Source organism: Rhagoletis pomonella, unplaced genomic scaffold, assembly GCF_013731165.1.
Source record: "Rhagoletis pomonella isolate Grant_MI unplaced genomic scaffold, Rhpom_1.0 Rhpom_scaffold_00003, whole genome shotgun sequence".
Lineage (NCBI taxonomy): Eukaryota > Metazoa > Arthropoda > Insecta > Diptera > Tephritidae > Rhagoletis > Rhagoletis pomonella.
Genome location: NW_023458557.1, coordinates 35197721 through 35210866, shown reverse-complemented (window position 1 = coordinate 35210866; position 13146 = coordinate 35197721). Strand labels below are relative to the sequence as shown.

At 32.8% G+C, this 13146-nt stretch overlaps 1 protein-coding gene and 1 long non-coding RNA gene across 3 annotated transcripts in view; both read left to right on the top strand.

The window, feature by feature from the left end:
* LOC118735168 overlaps nucleotides 1–13146 on the top strand; it is a 136152-nt gene that overhangs the window by 53433 nt on the left and 69573 nt on the right. The window lies entirely within an intron of this gene.
* On the top strand, nucleotides 6935–7755 carry LOC118735170. Its single transcript, XR_004992532.1, has 3 exons — nucleotides 6935–7319; nucleotides 7375–7455; nucleotides 7518–7755. It is a non-coding gene; the product is annotated as an uncharacterized LOC118735170 (long non-coding RNA).

Genomic DNA, 13146 nt, shown 5'->3' with positions numbered 1-13146 from the left:
TACAAAAAAAAATCGGTATAGTTTCCATTGGATTACAAAATCTATTATGTTCTAAGACTTCCATCAAAATATTTAGGAAAAATATTGAGATTTAAGTGAGCTGGACCGATTTGAAAATACCTCCAAAAATGGAGCCTTTATGAAAAAAATAGTTTCTCCCCTCAAATGATTTGACAGATTACTGATTTTGAATGCATCTGCATACATCGATAGAGGAGTTACATACTTATATAAAAAATCGCCTCTAAACAATCAGAGGTATGGAGGATATACTTTATATGGCACCAATCTAAGTGATTTTCACTACTATGTGATCGGTATGTAAACCGGTAACACAAATTATTGGGTTTAGTTTCCTACATAAAGGAGATATATCGCAAAAACTGGTATCTGAACAATCAGTGCTATAGGAGATAAAGCTTATACAGCATAGATTTTGACGATTTTCTCAGTAGACTTTGTATTATTATTTATAAAATATCTTACGAAATTTATCGGTTTTAGCTGTTCAAATAAAGGAGTTTTACAGTAAAATCCCATATCTGAACAATCAGATGTATGGAAGATATATGTTGTAGTCACCCGATCCTTGTTATTTTCACTGTAAGTATTCTGTTAATAATGAGTGAAAATGGTGCGAAATTTCATGTTCCTAGCTGCATAAATGGAGGAGATATGATAAAAGACCTCATATCTGAACAATCAGTTGTATGGGAGCTATAGGTTACAGTTATCCGATCGTTTTAATTTTCACTGTAAGTTTTCTGTTGATAATTATTGAAAACAGTGCGGAATTTCCTGTTCCTAGCTTTATAAATGGAGGAGTTATAACGAAAAATTTGATATCTGAACAATCAGTTGTATGGGAGCTATAGGTTATACTGACCCGATCTTTGTAATTTTCACTGTAAGCATTCTGTTGATAATGTGTGCAAGTGCTGCGAAATTTCATGTTCGTAGCTGCATAAATGGAGAAGTTATAACGAAAAATCTCATATCTGAACAATCAGTTGTATGGGAGCTATATGTTGTAGTGGTCCGATTCTTCCGGTTCCGACAAATGATTAATACATTATAAAAATACACCCACCTACCAAATTTGATCCGGATATCTCGAAAACTGAGAGACTAGATTGCATACAAACAGACAGACAGACGGACAGACGGACAGACGGACATGGATAAATCAACTCAGCTCGACGTTCTGATCATATAAGTATACATTTTAATGGGTCTATCTCTTTTTGTTCTGGTACTTACAAACATCGGACCAAAGTTATAATACCATTTCATGCTCATGAAAGGTATAAAAACATACAAACAACAATACAAGCAATATTGGACAATAAGACGTAAATATGTACATAGGAAATCACAGCATTGTGTTGTTGTTCCTCGGAGGACTGTTTGGAAAACGAAACGACTGTTGATTGTCGAAGAGGGGGATGGAACACCTACGTTGAGGACTGTTGTTGTGAATTTAAATAACTTTTTTTATAAAAAAAATATATTTTAAACAAAAAATATTAGAACCCGATTTTTTAAAAATTGGTATCGTTGTAAAGGCGATTAAACCTCCTTTCTTCTGATATGTATATTTGTATACTTCGTATATGAAAATTTGAGAAAAAACACTTAAAATCAAAAAAATACCTTTTTGTTTATAAATAAAATATTTTAAACAAAGAAATTACAAACCGATTTTTAAAAATTGGTATCATTGTAAAGGATACCAGAAAACTTATACTTTCTTAAACCCAAAGATTTCTATTTATACACAAAAAAAATTTAATTAATAACATTTTTTCCCTCTATATAAACTCCTGCCCGCAAAGTGGAAGGCTGGCTACGCCCTTGTATACAAAACAATTAAAGTACTTACATAAACCGTACATCACACGTTCAGTTTGTTCTTTTAGAGTGCATACATGGTTCCATAATAATGATTGCAGTATCTTCATTTATGTATATTGTAACTATCAATATCTTATTAAGTGAAGTGTACAATTTTCTTTATCTAAAACTAATAAAGTTAGAAGGACGAAATTCGAGGATGTGGTAGTTAACATATTAGTCCTTGACATATATATTTTTCAAAAATAAATATCGGAAATGTCCAAGGATATTCAAGGATAAAGTTTTAAAAGGACATTTTCAATACTTATTCGTCCTGGTGCACCCAAAAATTAATTTTTTTTTCTATTCTACAGATTTTTTCCTTTTAATTGATACCCATATTTTTATTCTAGAATGCACCGAATAATTTGTTTATTCAATCATATTCTAGAAATTTCAAAGTCCTTTACAAAAAATCCTGACGTCAGAGAGAAAAACTAAAAACGCAGTTTTACTATATTTGGCCCCCAGTTTTGTGAATATATTGATTTTTTCGTGTGTAAAATTGACTGTCGCACGGTGTAATGATCTGCTAGAAAAGTAAAAAACAAAGCTAGTGTTTGTGTGTACATAATACACTACCTGTTTGAATATGAGCTATTATACATGGTATAAAAAGCGGGAAAATGTGATTTTGTATTTCGAAACTGTATGGTGGAAAGTGTGTTCTAATATCTATTTGATACACACAAAATGATCACGGCTGTACTTTTTGCTGATATATTACATACATATGTTCCATTTAGTTAAACAATATAAGAATATTGTAGTATGTACCACAAAAACGTATATTTTCTATAAAAAATCATAACTCAGAAAAAAAAATCTTCGCTATTAGAGATTTGGGTTGATTGTAGTTCAAAGTGTATATTTCCTGATAAAAAAGTTTGAGAAAAAAAAATACACTTTTTGAGAAATTAAATAAAAAAAAAATTTGCACCTTTTGTTTATTGTTAAATAAAAAATTTTAAATAATGAAAATCAATAATTATATCATTCTATCTTGAAGTGAAAAGAATTACTGACATTTGAGTAAAAAGATTGTTGGAATCTATTAAATTTTGACAAAGTTATGGGCATTTAAAAAAAAAATTCTCTCTGTCAATTCGAATAATCGATTTTTGCCTGAAAAACAAAATCGCGTTTAATTCGGCCGAAAAATTGTTCCGAGCCAAAAGAAAAAATACGTGTCTCATTATTTGGACCAACAAACAATGTATTTGAGTTTGGTCGAAATTAAAAATCATGCTCGTACCTGACCGGTTGTCTGGAAATGGAAAGCACCAATATTTTTTGACAGCAGTAAATTTTTGATAACCGCAGATTTATGCGGAATAAAATATTACAAATTGAAGTGAAATTAATATTTTAAGAAAACATCTACCATCGTTGATTGCAATTCATCAATTTAAGCTTTTATTTACCGAAAAATTACACACATCAACAATCTTTGCGATTGTCAAAATTTTGTAGGCATTTGTCAAATATATCACTAGCCTCATGAGCTACTTAAATTTTATTCACCTTATAGTTGTCAAAAATTTACTCGCTGCGAACTTTGTTACCGATTCACACTCGCTCTTAATGAAACATAATAGGGGTATTCTCCCAATCTTGCAAACCCATTGCACGTAGCACGGATTGCATGGATTGCATAACTTGCAAACACACGACAACAAAATACATGGGAAACAACATTTCCTACCGCTGCAAAATATGCAACGACGAAACCCATGTACACTTGCCCGCATATTTCTGCGTACAGTGCAAAAAAATTGGAAAGAACAACTTAAATCGCACATTTCTCATCTAATACAACACGTATCGAAATGAACTTTATTTCCTTAAAAATATATATATCTTAACTACTATTACATTTATAGATATTTTAAAGTACAAATAATAATTTTAATTCATTTTTCTTTTAAACCATATATATAAAGACATCCGCAAAAGTCTGCGTACAAACTGTATTTTACAACGATGTTGATGCCCGCTGATATCGTAGTAACTAGTAGGGTAACCGTTTCTCATTAGCACCTCTCTAAGACGTTTTGGCATCGACTCGACGAGTTTTTTTGTATCTTCTCCTGTAATTTTTGTCCATTCCTCCGATATTATGTCCTTTAGCATACTTTTTGAGGTTATGGTATGTTTCCGGATCCTGCGCTCGAGTAAGTCCCACAAATGTTCAATTGGGTTAAGGTCCGGGGATTGCGGAGGTGTTCGCAACTGATTCCTTACATTGTACAACAACCATAGCTTCACATTTTGCGCGGTGTGTTTTGGGTCGTTGTCTTGCTGGAACCAAAACTCCTCCCTTAGCCCTAATTGTTGCGCACTTTGTAGTAAATTATCTTTTAAAATCTGTATATAGCCCAATTGATCCATTATGGAGTCAATAAATGTAAGTTTCCCAACACCGTTAGCTGCCATTGAACCCCAAACCATTACTCCGCTCCCACCATGTTTTACAGTTGGTATTAAATTTTCTTTTTCATATGCTGTGCCCCTCTTTCTCCATACTAGCTTTTTTCCTTTTATGCCGAAAATGCAAAACCTGCTTTCATCGGAAAAAATAACCTTGTTCCAAAATTCTGGGGTCTTAGACACATGCTCATTTGCGAAATCCATGCGTTTTCGCCTATTCACTTCCGAAATGTGTGGCTTTTTGCGGGCTACTCGGCTATGATACCCAGCTTTTTTCAAAATTCTTCTGACTGTATCTTCGGAAACAATTTTAGAAAATCTGTCTTCTACCTCAAGCTTCAATTGGATTCTGACGCGCTAACTATGCGATTCGTTCTTTTTCTCGCTTCGTTAGTAAGGACGGGCGAACAGCACGGGGTCTTGGTAAGATGGAACCGGTTGAGACATAATTCGACACTACCCTCTGTATCGATGGGTGAGTTCTGCTTTTTTTGCTGTCTCTTGTTATTGTATTTGATACATAACTTCGCTGCTTGCTACCCATGCATGCTACCACTTTGCAATGAGGTGCTCTAGTGCTCGTCGAAATTTGGAATATTATTTTTGCATTTCGTGCAATCCGTGCTTCGTGCAAGACTTCGAGAATAACGCTAATATCAATAGTTAAGTACATAATTAACGCTTGTGTTTTATAAACTGGAAAGCTCAAATCGTAATTATAGCACTGAATGGAGTTTTCTTAAATGTAAGTTTAAAATAAAAAAAGTACATCGTAAGATTATATTTTTATGAAAAACGTAAATTTTGTGAATTTATCAAGCCAAATTCTAAATTTCCGAATATATTCAAGTCTTTATTTCAAAAAAAAAACAAGGTTTGTATAGCTATACAGACCCCAATGCCTGCCAGCGCATCCGCCCAGACAGTCCATTAAGCACACCCAAGTTTGAGTGATCTACAAGTTACAAGCGTTTTCAGCATTTAACAGTTCGTTATCATGTACGGTGTAATATAACAAATTATACACTGAAATATGATAATCTGTACTAGTATCTATAATAATAGACAATAATTTGCAATGTTTTTCACTTTTGCAATTAGTTTCGGCCACTATTACACAGTCATGAATTGTGCCACTCTGCCATAGTACGGTTGTTGCTCCCTTTGATACCACAGTAATTTTGTATACAACTCTGAATCAACAAAATTCATGCTCCTACGTATATTTATTTTGTAATATAACTGCTAGAATTCAGAAATGTAATTTTAAAATGGTAACGAAAGTTAAGGTCGTAATAAAATTCCCTTTAAAGTTAAGATATTTAAAAACTATGTACGCATATACACATACTTCAGAACTTAAGGAAAGCATACAAATGAAATTGCATACGGGATAATATTAGAATTTAAGAATAATTAAGTAAAGAGAACGGTGTAATTTAATTTGTTTTAATATGAATAAATGAAAGACAAATAGTCCTTATTTTTTAAGTTGTAGGCATCATCATATGTGTGTGGTACGACTGTGTGGCCTTTTAAGTTTTACAAATAATAATTTTAAGCTAGAAAAATAAAACTGAATAATAATTATTACAATCAATAAAGTTAATCGAAAAAATAAAAATTAAGTAATAATAATTTCTTTTGAAAGAAAAATGAAACTCTAATTACACCGGTTTAAAGCACAAATATTTTATGGATGCAAGCTTCATTTAACTGGTGTGGAGTCCACTGATATATGTAGGTATATGTACATATATATTAAAAATCAGTATTGGAAATAGTACCCAAAAAGTAGTAAAAATAATCTCAATCTTTTCCCTCTTTTTTTACGACCATCAAATGCATGGCCAGCGTTTCATAAGTCAAGATTTATCTTGAAAATTAAGATTTTTGGGCTGTTTTTATGAAAAATCTTCAAAAGAAGATGAAGATATTTGTGTATAATGTAATATTTATTAACTTATTGCAATGTTGTGTGTCCAGACCACCATTCATACTATAAACGTAGCAAACCTATTTATGGCAAATTCTAGATATCAACCTAGTCTAGATATCAACCTCGTTGTAGGCATCATATCAAAGAGATACAATTAGAAGACTCTAGATGTCGCCCGCGAGAAGAAGTTAAATATTGCGCCTAAATATATGCACTATTTACATATGCTACAACGAAAATGGACGATACGCCATTTCTTTAAATGAAATTAACTGCTGCTATATGTATGTATGTACTAGGAATGTTAATCCCGGGATCCCGGGATACCGGACTTTTTAAGGTCTCGAAAATCCCGGGATTCTTGGCAAGTAATCCCGGGATTTTCGGGATTTGTAATTTGCACTGATGGCAATAATAGAAGCTCCCTTTCTTGACCAGTATTGGCTGTATTTCGTTTTTTATTTAATAATAAATATTTTTTTATAAATGTCTAGCTCAGGGCCAGTTTTTCAGTGCTAGTTTAAACTGTGTTTAAACTAAGTTTAGTTAAACTCAGTTTAAATTTAAACTAAGTTTAAACTTCTGACCAGTTTTTCAGTGAGTTTAAGGCCGCCTTCAACTTTTGCCTTTTAGTAAGGCAACACTGTTTTTTTCTTTATCTAGATAACAAAACAGCTGTTATTTATTTACACGTTTTGCTCAAAATCGTTTGGTGAATTATTGGAATATTAGTTTACGTGAAATAAAATAAAAAATGTCTAGACGAAGCGGCAATTTCTCAAGAAGTGAAGTAAACTACTTGCTGGAACTTGTGGACGCAAAGGATGTGTGAAAAGCCAAAGGATGGAGCGACGTTGAAGCGGAATTCAACGCAAAGTTTGGGCATGTCTTCAGGAACGCAAAAGTCTTGAGGACCAAATACGAAAATTTAAAGAAGACGGCAAAAAAATTTTTCGCAGTTGAGAGGAGAGAGCTGTATATAGAACCGGGGATGGAACGACTGCTTCTCTACCAACTACTAGTATCTATGATGATGACGCCTTAGAAATAAATGGTAATACTCTAACATTTTTAGAAAACTTTTACAATACATACCTCCTATATTTTAGACGAAAATTGCATTGTGGAGACGCTCGAGGACGCCGAAGACTGGATTGTATTTCTCGAGACTTCAATGGATCAGGCGTCAGGTACTACTAAACTTTTCATGTATTTGTGAATTTATTTATGCGTAGATACATTCCTTTAACAGATAAAGCACAGGAAAGTTCGTGAAAAAAAGAGTTTGGGTGATTGCAACAACATTAGTGTTTAGTTTTGGTTTATTAATTTTTAGTCTTAATGTGATTTTTTTTTTATTTTTTAAAATGTAAGGAAGCGAATGTAGTCATACGAAATGAATTTAAAGTCTGAGTAGTCTGTAAATAATTAAAGTAATACAAATGAATGTACCTTTTTTATAGTAATAAGAAAACTAATATTATGTGATAAATTTAGACCAATTCATATTTTATTACGTACGCTAAACCGTTATGTGAGCACTTAAAAAATAAAAGACAATATAAAATTTTTACATGAAAACTAACTGTCTCCATTTCTAAGCAAATCCTTAAAGTAATTGCTAACTAATGATGTTCTGGTTGAATTGTTTGGATTCGAAGTTTCTCGTTGCCTGTTCCTTGGAACTGAGAGAGCGAAATCTACTGCAGTGGAAGCATGAGGATCTAATAAAGGTAAATCGTTTTCATTATTTGTGCAGCAAATATTATGTAGAACAGCAGTAACAACAATTATGCTCTGGACTTTTTTGTGATTTAAACGAATTCCAAGTGACAGAATTGGAAAGCGCCTTTTCCAAATACCATGACTCCTTTCCACGGTACAACTCGTTCTTATTAAAGACTCATTGAATAAGTTTTCTTCTGGAGTTATCGGATTAGACAAAGGTGTTATCAAAAACTTTTTATTTGGATAAACACTATATGCAACAATTAAACTGTCCCTGAATTCACCGTTTCCGAAACGAGAATAAATCCTGGAATTTCTTAATATATTTGAGTCGTGAGCAGATCCGGACCAGCGAGCAACAATGTTTGTTATCTGTAAGTTTGCATCACACATTGTTTGGACGTTAATGGAGAAAAATCCTTTTCTATTTCGATAAAGCTCTGGATTATTGTCACCTATGGAATATGTCAATATATAATAGTATTTTGTGAGTTCGTCTACTAGACAATAAACAAAAGCAGGTACCTGGTGAGATTATCTTCACGTCCGTACAATCCAAAGCACCTATTACTGTGGGAAACTTAGCAATACTGTAAAATCCTGTATAAGTTTCATATTTTTGGCTGTCATCTTTTGGAAATATTATGAACCGTTCTCTTAGAAAGGCTATATGGCGTAACAACTTTGGACACTGTCGATTTTGATGCCCAAACAAATCGCCAATTGTTTGAAGCATTCCACCATTCGCATATACGCGCAAAATGATTAAAAGCATTTGCTCCTCTGTTAAGGCGTGATTCCTACAAATGGATAAATTATTACTTTAATTATTAAACTAAAAATATCCTTTCCAATCTGTTGGGTGCTTTATGTGATGTCCGTTAAGCTTCAAAATGCTTATGCAAAATGCAATGATGCCTTGCTCATCCGGAATCGATCATAAAAATCCTTGTCATCCAAGACATTGAAATGATTTGGCCGAGTGGATACAATTCTTGTCCTTCGCAATACAACAATTGTGAGTATTTCGCTTATTTCTGTGTCGCTATAATCAGTGTCAGTAGATAAATCCATTTTATCAAACAATTTTAATTTTGTTGATTTCACTTTCAAATAAACTTTTCCAGCTGATGACAACTCGACAGATGAACAGCAGATTAGTTAAACTCAGTTTAAACCTGCCAGATTGGGCGTTTAAACTTAGTTTAAATACGTTTAAATTGAACTGAAAAACTGCACATTGAGTTTAAACTTAGTTTAAATGAGAAACGAAGTTAAACTCGCACTGAAAAACTGGCCCTCATTGTACATATAACACCGCGCGATAGTAAATTTTAAAAACAAACATCAATATATTCGCGAAACCATGGGCCAAATATAGTAAAATTTCGTCTTTAGTTTTTCACTCTGACGTCAGTAATTCAAAAATGATGTAAAAAATTCAGAGAAATGTGCTTAGAGAACAAGTATGGGTATGAAATTAATGAGAAAATCCTGTAGAATTTAAAAAGATTCAAGTTTCTAGTGTAGAAGGGCTGGTAAATATTGAAAATGTCATTTTAAATTTTTATCCTTGAAATTTCGCAATATTTCTTTATGAAAAAATTATACGTTAAGGACTTATATAAACTTGATAACTTCCTCGAATTTTGTCCTTCTATCCTTATCAGTTTAAAAAATTACCTATTCGTCGTTGTGAATACAAAAAATTTTAATTTTTTTAAATTCTAAACAAATTTCCTTTTGCATTTGATACCCATATTTTTTTTCTCCATAGCTTTGAATTTTTTAAATAATTTTTGGAATTAATCATATCTTTGGAATTACAAAGTCCTTTAAAATAAATCCTGACGTCAGAGAGAAAAAATAAAAACTCCACTTTAAATAAAAAAGTAAGTTTCAAACCCATTTATTTATTATTTATTTCATGGTAGGAGAGCTTCTCAAACAATATAGAAGCAATTTTTTCGATTCAAGTTGTTGAAAAGTAATGAAGAATCTAAATCCCGGGACTAATCCTGGGATAAAATATTCGCATATACCACTTTCTGCTTTTTATTGAAATCTTGTATCGTCCCATAAGACTATCAAGCAGATCCACCCCGCCCATATGATGGTTATATTGTTGAATTATATTCGGGCATTTCACATCTACGTTTTTGCGTTGCTTCCGATCATATCTTCTTACCAACATCTCAGGATGAGTTCCAACAAAGGAGGAAATGAGAGTAACACATTTATTGTCTTTCCAGACAACTGACGTTATGTCAACTCCATCTATTGTCGTGATATATTCGTGACTTTTACCACGCTCTTCTTTTTTCATTGTTGCTTCTGTGGGCAGTTTACAATTAGGAAGTCTATTCCTTCGGACTGTTCCCAACGAAAAAATTCCTTCCTTCGCCAAATGAACCATGAGTGGAATGGCGGTATAAAAATTGTCATGATACAGACGATAGTTCTGTTTTCGAGGTATTATTCGGGACAAACGCAAAACTATGTTCGATGTTGCTCCAAGATCAGGTTCAGCTTCTGGTCTAGCCATATTGTTCTCATTTCCCGTGTAAATTTCAAAGTTGTAGGCAAATCCGGAAACTCCAGCTAAAACAAACAATTTGAATCCCCATTTGTGAGGTTTCATCGGCATGTATTGCTTCATATAATGCCTAACTTTTGTTGAGCACATTTGCTCATCAATAGATAGTTCTTTTTCCAAGGGAATGCTTTTGAATTTAAATAGCAGATGATCTATAACCGGTCTCAATTTGTGTAATCTGTCATGTCCTGGTTGATCTCTTGGCACAAATGTGGTGTTATCATTGAAATGCATGTTTTGTCGCAATTTTTCGAACTTGTTTACTGGCATTATTTCTTTGATTTGGGGAAATCCCAGGTCATCACTCCAATATGATCTTATATTGGGGGCATGTACAAGTGACATATACAAAACAATTGCGATATATTGTTTTATATCAGAAGCGCAATATATATTTTGTTTTTCCGGATTGTTTTGAACACTATATAAATTTGTTTGCTGGACAATATTCATTATTAGGTCTTCAGAAAAAAAATAGCTGAAGAATTGATACGGCGTTTCCAAATTGAGTAATTCACCTTCAATATCCGAATATCCATGAAAATGTAACTGAGCTTCATTTAATTGCAGATGCTTTTTCTTCCAAATAATATTTTTTTTCACTTGGCTTTGAGTTTGAAAAACGGCATGAGAACAGGACGGCAAGTCTTCATTATCAGTCCGAGAAGCCGTTGGAGATGGAGATGGATCCGTTTCATCTTCATTATCAAAATCTTGCAAAACATTTGGTACAAAATCAGGGTCTTCCAAACTGTCATCATCAAAAGCGTTTTCCTCATCTTCACTTTCTTCACTATTATATTCCATCAAATATTGCGCCAACACTTCTACTGATTTGAACGGCTTATTCATGTTGCAAATATTTTAGTTTCTCTGTAAGAGAGAGCTAAAACGACAGATCAAACAGTTACTAACTTTGATAAAATTTGTTTTCTTATTCGCACAATGTAGCCAATTGGCATCAAAGCTTTTTATAGCGATTTGATCGTTATAAAAAATATTATGATATTATCAACCGTTTATTGCACAAATACTTACCCTTTTTAAAGTCAACCAGAAATAAATTAACCCAAAACTTTTTATTTAATTGTAAAAAAAATCACGAGTATATGTACACACTTCAAGAGTTCTAGAAAAGTGAATGCTTGCTCTAAAAAACGCGAAAAATTACTTACATTAGGCAAAAACCACGAGTAAATGTACGAAATCATATAAGCAGTGCGTAGCCAAATGGCAACACGAGGAATTCAACTGTTATCTCTTGTGAAAGCAATAATTAAACCGTTCTAAAGAGTTTGTTGCCAAATGGCAACAAAATGCATTTAAGGGTTAAGTTATTTTTTATTTTCCTTTTGCTTTTTGTATGCATGCTTTTTCTGCAGACGATTATTGGCATGCTGGAAAAATGATATTACCGTCCTTTCGAACTCGCTGTCGGAAGCTGCAGTTGCAAATTTTTGATGGTACGCTTCTGAAATGATATATGTACAAATGTATGTATACAAATGTGTAAAAATTAAAGAAAAATACGACATACTAACGTTTTAGTGCTGTTGTTACACTTAAAGCTCGAACGGGCGTTTTATTATTTGTTCCTTGCCAGCAAAATTTTTGGGCTACTTCGTTTGTCATCAATTTCCGCCATCCTTCTTTTAAGAATTTGGATGAATTGCCACAAATTATGCTGAAAAAAACGTAATTCCAAATTTGTTCCTATATATTCAAAAATAGTACCAGGAAATGCTATCTCGATAATTTAGGTCCCCCCCTAACTGATAAATTGATAAATGTCTACAAATACAAATACAATTGTAACACTTCTAAGGTATTTCGTCTTACGTAAGTCCATGTATGTAATGATACTCCCCCATTTGGAAATTGCCACAAATTGTACTATACAGATTCAAGGACGATCCACCATCGGACCAGATAATTGTTGCCACAAGAACCTCTTCACGGACATAACGCTTTCATTAGGTTATTTAAGGCGGCAATGGAGGATATGCCTTCCGACGACCACAAAACCAAACGTGAACGATATTGTTGGTAAAAACGTTGGACCAAATGTTTAAATAAAAAATAAATTTTGGGCGGGACGAATTTCGCAAGGACTGCTAGTAATACCATAAAAACCGATTTGGATTTGGAAGAGATTAAAAATAATTAACTCAAATGAGGATAACAAATATTTGATAACAATTAAATTCAGTCTTGAAAAGAAATTAAGGATTCATATCTTCGTGTAATATAATCCACATTATTTTTAATAATAGTAAAAAAGTGACAACTAAATCGATGCAATAACACCACTGGAAATATGAAAATTTCGAATTTCGTCCAATCCTTGAAATAAATTGAATAAAAAACAAAATATTAACACTTAGATTTTTGGTTGTTTTTCGAGCTTATTTGGAAGCATATTTACTAATGTTTTAATGTTTATCTAAGCGCTTAAATTTGCCTTTTTTCTGCTTACTTTCTTTTGTTCTGCTCATCACACATCACTTTAACTGAAACACCACTTTGTACTTTTTACAGAAATCTGGTTAATAAAAGA